Genomic DNA, 8,397 nt, shown 5'->3' on the forward strand with positions numbered 1-8,397 from the left:
CTTTCTACTAGATTTTGGAGGAGCATTGCTGTGAGGATTTGATTGCATTCAGCGACAAACGCATTAGTCTAGGTCAGGATGTTGGATGATGATCACCACCCCACCTTATCATCCACAACTCCCCAACTCATCCCAAATGTACTGGATAGAGTTCCTCCACCATCATTCCAGAGAACACAGTTCCTCCACTGCTCCACAGCTCCTCAATGCTGGGGGGCTTTATACCCCTCTAGCCCACACCTGGCATTATTAGACAGCATGGAGCCAATAGGTTCACGATGATGATCTGCTCCAGAGAGTCCTATTGTATTGGCGGCTTTACTCTACTGGGACTAGACAAGCTCCAGACTCATGTGTTGTCTGATTGGCTCTATTAAATAAGGTAATTGGTAAATTAAATAAGACATTTTAAGCTGTTTTAAAACTACAGAACTAATCAAACTTGGCAGCAAAACAAGGAAACCCATTCCTCTGCCAGTAGAAGCTGCATGCTAATGCCCAAACCTTTAATCTCTCCTCCAGGAGACACGCCTGGACCTGCTGGCAGTGGAATAAAGCAGAGGAAGTGATCTGCAGTGTTTTGTGTCCATGAGAAGGCGTCAGTGCCATTCACAGCACTGTTCACATCACCGCCAGGCTGAGAAGGCCCAGAGTGGCTGAGACGGCAGGAACGGGACGCTTAAAGACACTTACATGTAAAAAAAAAATAGTTCCTTTATACATCCAAAAGTATGTGGACACCTGCTTTTCGTCCAGCGTTTTCAAGGGTATTAGCATGAAGTTTGCCCCCCCCCTCTGCTTCAGTAACAGCCACTGGTCCTGTGGAGGCTTTATGCTATGTGTTAGAACATTGCTGTGAGGAGGATTTGACTGCATTTGGCCATAAAGCAGTAGTGGTCACCTAACTGAATGTGCAAAATCTCACAGTCATTGTCATTTCACCAGCTTTCCAACAAGTGTTGTGTACCCTTTTGTCCAGCAGGGGTCAGTACACACTAATCAAATTATTAATAAAGGGAAAGTAAAAGTAAAAAGGGTTCTATGTAGTACTGAAAAGGGTTCTCATACTAATAGTGGAACTCATGTGAAGAACCCTTCAACCAGAAAAAGAACCACATTGGTTCTCTGGCTGGTAATAGTGGACCACCTCTGGGGCTTTATAGACGGTTCATGAGGAACCAAAATTAAGAGTTTTTTTCTTTTTAACCTTTGCATTTAGGCCAAAGAACCAATTTAAGTACTAGACATTTATCTAACAGGGTTCTATGTAGTACTAAAAAGGGACATTTGACTCATAAGAATAGGGGATCTTTCTTGGTGCTGTATAGAAGTCTATAAAGAACCATCTACAAGATGGAGAACCTTCACCCCCCCCCCCCCCTTTTTTTTTTTTTTTTGTACAAGGATCTATATAGTAGAACCCGTTACTGGTTTCTCGTTTCATTACATTTGTTAAAAAGAGTACTTTACTCTTAAATTAAGGGATTTTCACCATAGTTGCCAGAACCCCTTTTGTAAGTACTATGTGGAACCCTGCTGTTCTGAGTGTCTAGGCCGTCCTGTAAGGGCTGAGTTGTGGTACAAAGTGACGTAGGTGTCTTGAAATCTTGATTAAAGTTCATGTATGTTTATTTATTTATTATGAACAAACACTATGTGTCCACATATTTATGAAGCAGATCTCTGAAGCAGATCAACAGATCAACAGCAGCAGATCTATCGGCACCATGCTGCCTAATGCCAGGCGTGGGCTAGTAGAGGGGTATAAAGCCCCCCAGCATTTAGGAGCTGTGGAGCAGTGGAAGAGCTGTGCTCTGTGGAATGATGGTGGTGGAGCTCCATCCAGTACTTTTGGGATGCGTTGGGGATGATGAGGTGGGGTAGGGATTACCCATGGTTGAATATGATCAAATCCTCACAGCAATGTTCCTCCAAAATCTAGTAGAAAGTCTTCTTCCCTGGACAGTAGAGACAGTAACTCCATTTTTTCCAATACCTTCTGAGCAGGTGTCCCAATACTTTTGTCCATATAGTGCAGATGAACAAGGTCACTGCAGTGTGGAGTAGTGTTGTAATTCTGGTCTGTGGCCACTGGATGGAGCATCTACAGAAAAATACACCTCTCGGTTACTTTTGGTCATCAACCTTTCTCCTGGACAGCAGAGACGACTTCATGGCCTAATCTGCTCCACCTCATACGACTGATCAGTCTGTCCCACAGCTCCTGATCAGGTGTGTAGGCTCTGTGCTGGCGCCGGCTGAACTCTGCAGGGGGTCAGTGATCTCGGATTTAAACACAATTATTTACACAACAGTTTAACCCCTTCACGTCCCAGCTGTAGTCCAGTCCAAGGCTCAGTGCCCAGTTCTCAGTGACTACAGTGCAACCGAGCGGACCGATTCTTCAGGTGTAGGAGAGTGTAGTGAATGTGTGGGTGCTGAGGCAGGTTCTGGAGGGTTCTAGTCAAAGTCTAAGGGGGGTGTAGGGGGTGTAAGAGGGGTGTAACCAGCTGTTGGGTGGAAGGGGAGGCTTGTTCACACAGGTAGATCAAGTTTAATATAATTTCTTAATAAATACATTAAAATTTAAAAACATAAAATTCATTTTTTTCTGTTCTGTTGGGTTCCCTCGGTTCTCGTGTAAGATGTGAGGTCCTTCAGTGTTTGTAATGGGTACAAACTGAGGACTTCGGACAAGGGACCAACACTTTGGTGCTATAATAAAGGCTTTTAAAAGAACTGTTTGAGAAGAACCGTAAATAAATATAAAAAATAACCACTATCTTTACTAAAGAACCCTTGAAGAACCCTTATTTATGGTTATACACACAAACATGTTATTGTGTATATATATATATATATAGCCTTTTTAAAGATGTATCTGAGTAGAACCGTAAATGAATAACCATTGCCTTTACAAAAGAACCCTTAAAGAACCTCATAAATGAGGGTTCTTACGTAAAGACAATGGTCATTTATTGATGGTTCTTCTCAGACGGTTCTTTAAAAAGGCTATATATAGCAATAGACCTGAAGAACCTGTGTATAAATGATGATTCTTTTGTCATGATAGAACCAATGTCTTTACTAAAGAACCCTTATAGAACATATTTATGATTTTACACACTTCATGGGTAATGATCCGCATTCTAATGGTTAGTTGCATTGTCATGGCTCTATATAGGACCTTTGTCTTTTCTAAAGAACGTTTAAAGAACCCTCATTTATGAAGGTTCAAAATTAGGTTATTATAAGGGTTCCTAAGTAAAAGCAGTGGTTATTTATTGATGGTTCTTCTTAGATAGTTTATTATAAAAGCTCTATATATAGATATATATATAGCAGCACCCTTGGAGAACCTATTTGTAGGTGTGTACAACCATAAATGAGGGTTCTTTAGTAAAGGCAATGGTTCTATCACAAACCATGAAAACTGTACCTAAACATTTGAATACTTTCGAGAACCCATGAAGAACCAATTTGAAAGTGTGCAGAACCATACTAAATGAGGGTTCTTCAAGGGTTCTTTAGTACGACACTTGTAGTATATAGACCCAGGACAACTACACTAACCATTTACATGCTCCTGAGTACAGAACCTGTTTAAATGAGGGTTTTGCAAGGGTTCTTTAGCAAAGGCTGGTTCTATTATGAATCATGACAACAGTACATAAACATGTGAATGCTTTTGAGAACCTATAAAGAACCCTTTATGCTTGGAGTGTAGAACATGGTGTGCGATTTGAGCAGTTATGTAAAACAAAGCTGATCCTAAAGGCCGACCCTCGACCCCCACCCCCCAATACCGAACACCGGCATGATCTACCCAACCTGTCATTACCAGCCTGCACATGCAAACAATGGTTGCTAGAACACAAGCATGTCAACAGGAGACATAATCCCAGTAACCGCTACATGCACAGCAACAACAGGTTCTGAAGAACGGTTCTTTGACCCACAACTATAGTAAAACCCATCCTGGTGTAAAACAGAACTGTATGTTAGAGGTTCCCCTTGTGTATGAAGACCTTTTTAAACAGCAATATTTAAACAAGCTGCCATTGTTCGACATACATTATGTGGACAGAAGTATTTGGACAAGGAATTTTTAGAATTCCTGAATTGCTGTGATGATTTGATTGCAATCAGCGACAAGAGCGTTAGTGAGATCAGTACATCAAATGAACGCCCCACCTCATCCCTAAACTTCCCAACTCATCCCAAAAGTACTGGATGGAGCTCCACCATCATCATTCCAGAGAACTCAATGCTCAATGCTGGGGGGCGTTATACCCCCTAGCCCACGCCTGGCAGTATCAGGCAGCATGGAGCCAATAGGGTCATGATGTTGAGCTATTACACCATGTAGGAGACCGGGGTTGGATTCCCAGTCTGGGTGTCCTTGGGCAAGACTCCTAACACTGCATTGACCCTCCTCTGTAATACTAGAAACCTTGTAAGTCGCTCTGGATAAGAGCGTCAGCTGAACGCTGTAAATGTAATGTAAATGTATTGGCAGTATTTGTTTATTGGGATAAGCAAAGCTGTAGGATCCACCGAACAGACGGACGACTGTCCTCGAGCTCCAGCTCCAGCCGAGGCCGTGAGTCTCAGCATCATTAATATGACGGAAGTTAACAGCATTAGAAAAACGCTCAGCCGGCAGTAACGACCTCCTGGACCCTGCAGGACACTGCAGAACAGAGAAGGCCTCAGGCTTCAGGCTCTGACGCTGATGATGCAGAGAGCTTTGGGTACAACAGTGGAATGATCTGGAGTTAAGCTTATTCGCTCAGAAGATACTAAGAAGGCACTAAATGCCTGTTTCTGGAGTGTTAACACACTGGTCTTATGCTGGTCCTGTCAAACGAGGGGGGAGTGGTTGAACAATTGTAAGGGCCTGTGACTGACAGGGACCCTAAAAAAGTATTAATTGAGTATTTTGGTAGTTGTTTTTGGAGTTGTTGGACCTGTGGGGGCCCAGAGTAATATCTTTTTTAGGTGGATGATGTTTTAACTGCAAATAAAAGAACAAACCTACAGAAAATCACCTTAAATGTACAATTTTCTGCCACATGTTGCACATTTTCTTCAATCCCCGGCCTGTTGTGCTCTCTCAGACTCCGGCTGCTGATGGCAAAGCCATATGAGTGTTGTAATAATATGAAAGCTGAAACACTCATAAGAAAAGCAGTTCTTACAGGGTCTTTAAATAAAGGCAGAGATTCTATATTTAGAATCAACTCAAAGAACCATTTAAATGTTTACACATCTCCTCAAATTTAGGGATGGTCTTCATAGAGCTTGGTTCTATACAAAAGCCACAAATGACTCGAAGAACCGAAGGACTTCTTCAGTACTCTCAAGAACTTCAAGTGTAAAAAATAACCATTCCACCAGTAATCATTCAAATCGATCCCTGATCATTGTCCAATGTAGGACCACTGCCTTGACTCAAGAACACCTTGAAGAACCTTTGTTTGTTTTAAAAGTGTAGGTCTAACAATCACAGTAATGAATCCCCGATTGAGCATTATGCCTCCAACGCACAATAAGGCCAAACACAACAGCAATTACGTTGCTAAAACACCGTCCTGTCATCTCAGTGGACACTTTGAATCATCTCCTCTCCTGATTCTTCTGAATCAGAATCGTCTCAAACTGGTTCAACCAGACAAGACCAAGACCACAGTCCTACCCTCACTGCTCCTCCAGAACCTTTCCAGCCTACAGCATCTCTGCTGGCCTCAAGGGTGGAATCTGCATGAGGTAGAGCAGCCAGATGGCCGTAGAGGATACATGATCATATGGAGGAAAGACTGAGGAGATACACCAGAGGTTCCCAACGCTGGTCCTGGAGGACTTCCTGCCCTGCACATTTTAGAGGTTTACCTGCTCCCAGCACACCACCTTCAACTCAACCAGGACGCTTGTTAATTAGCTAATTAACTGGATTAGCTGTGCTGGGAGCAGGGTAAACACTACAATGTGCAGGGCAGAAGGTCCTCCAGGACCAAGGTTAGAAACCACTGGTCCAGACTCTAGACCACTGAACGAATACACTGATTTATACAACAATTCTCTCGTAACCTTCTTTAATGAATCGTCTTTAGGTTCCTCAGACAGCCCTGTATAAATAAAAGTGGCTTATTGTTGTTATTGACTGAAATGAAAACAAACAGTACCGTCCAATATGGCCTGCTGTGCCACGCTGGCTAGCGGATATTGTTTGGACCAGAGATTTATCAGTAAACTGCTGCGGGAGTCTCGCAACACCTTCGCCAAAAGCAAATGCAGTAAGATATGCAGGACTGAGGCCATAAATCAAACACGTCAGGCATAACGATCCTCTGGGTTTACGTCAGCATGTATAACGATAAGGGGAAGCTGAATTCCTCAGACTTTGGGGTTGAATGTAGAACTCCAGTAATTCCATGACTGGGTGGCAGTTTGTGCCCCAATGTAACAAATACATTTAAACCTAATCTTAGCTTCACCCTAATCCTAATACTAATCCTAATCCTTACATTACCTTCAACCTAAAAACTTAATTATAACCTTCAACCCAAAACCCTAAAAGTAATCCTAACCAAACTTCCACCCTAAACTTAATCCTAAAACTAATGTTTATGTTACTTATATCTTAAATGCTAAGCATAATCCTACAGCTAATCCAAACCGTGCTTTCAACCTAAAACCTAAACCTTATTCTCAACTTAATCCTAACCATTACCTGCAACTAATCCTAACTTAAGATTCACCCTAAAACTTTGGGTGGTAACTAACATTACCTTCAACCTAAATCTAATCCTAAACCTAATCCAAAAACTAATCCTAACTTTAACCTTCAACCTAAACCTAATTCTAAACCGAATCCTTAAACTAACCCTAACTTTAAACTTTAACCTAAACCTAATCCTAAACTTAATCCTAAAACTTAGGGTGGTAACTAAAATTACCTTCTACCTAAACCTAAAACTAATCTTAACTTTAAACTTTAACCTAAACCTAATCCTAAACTTAATCCTAAAACTTTGGGTGGTAACTAACATTACCTTCAACCTAAATCTAATCCTAAACCTAATCCAAAAACTAATCCTAACTTTAACCTTCAACCTAAACCTAATCCTTAAACTAATCCTAACTTTAACCTTCAACCTAAACCTAATCCTTAAACTAATCCAAACTTTAACCTTCAACCTAAACCTTATCCTAAACCTAATCCTAAAATATAGGGTGGTAAGTAACATTTTCTTCAACCTAAACTAAAACTAATCCTAAAACTAATCTTAACTTTAACCTTCAACCTAAACCTAATCCTTAAACAAATCCTAAAACTAATCCTAACTTTAACCTTCAACCTAAACCTAATCCTTAAACAAATCCTAAAACTAATCCTAACTTTAACCTTCAATCTAAACCTAATTCTAAACCGAATCCTTAAACTAACCCTAACTTTAAACTTTAACCTAAACCTAATCCTAAACTTAATCCTAAAACTTAGGGTGGTAACTAAAATTACCTTCTACCTAAACCTAAAACTAATCTTAACTTTAATCTTTAACCTAAACCTAATCCTTAAACTAGTCCTAACTTTAAACTTAAACCTAAACCTAATCCTAAAACTAATCCTAACTTTAACCTTCAACCTAAATCTAATTTTAAACCTAATCCTTAAACTAGTCTTAACTTTAAACTTGAACCTAAACCTAATCCTAAAACTGATCCTAACTTTAACCTTGTTGAGAATTTCTACAGATGATTTGTTGACAGCTGGAGCATCTGTATATAATCTATGGGGGACCATCAAAATAAATTGACCACATTAAATATAATTAAATAATGTGTAAATCAATGTATTATTATTATTATTATTATTATTAATAATAATAATAATAATACATTTCTAAGAGTTACTCCAGTTAACATCCTATTTCCGGATTTAGTCTACTATTCAAATATAATACAAATCAAATATTTAGATCATATTAATAATGTGATATAATAAATATTCTGATTGTACTGATCTGACTGCCAGACCCTCCCACCGTGATGTTGTCAGTTCACCGCCTCCTCTTTACCAATGAGCAGATAAGATTAGATAAGAGCAGATCTTGCTAAATAATTTCAGCAGGACCTTTATTACCCCAGAGCAACGTGGCACTTTCTGGGTGCCACAATTTCATATGCCACGCAGTCGCCACGGCATTTACGCCATGGAAATAGACAACGCAGCATGAGCACGGACAGGGTCATCACTGTGATAACACACTGATGGGCTGATCTTAGCGTGAGGTACCGCGTGATGTAGGCCTAACAGGCTAGCTCACACCAGCTATGATATACACAGGGGGTTTGCCCCATCCCTCTTCTGGTAAACCATTAGATGTTTGGGAC

The sequence above is a fragment of the Salminus brasiliensis genome, unplaced genomic scaffold (genome assembly GCF_030463535.1).
Source record: "Salminus brasiliensis unplaced genomic scaffold, fSalBra1.hap2 scaffold_125, whole genome shotgun sequence".
NCBI lineage: Eukaryota > Metazoa > Chordata > Actinopteri > Characiformes > Bryconidae > Salminus > Salminus brasiliensis.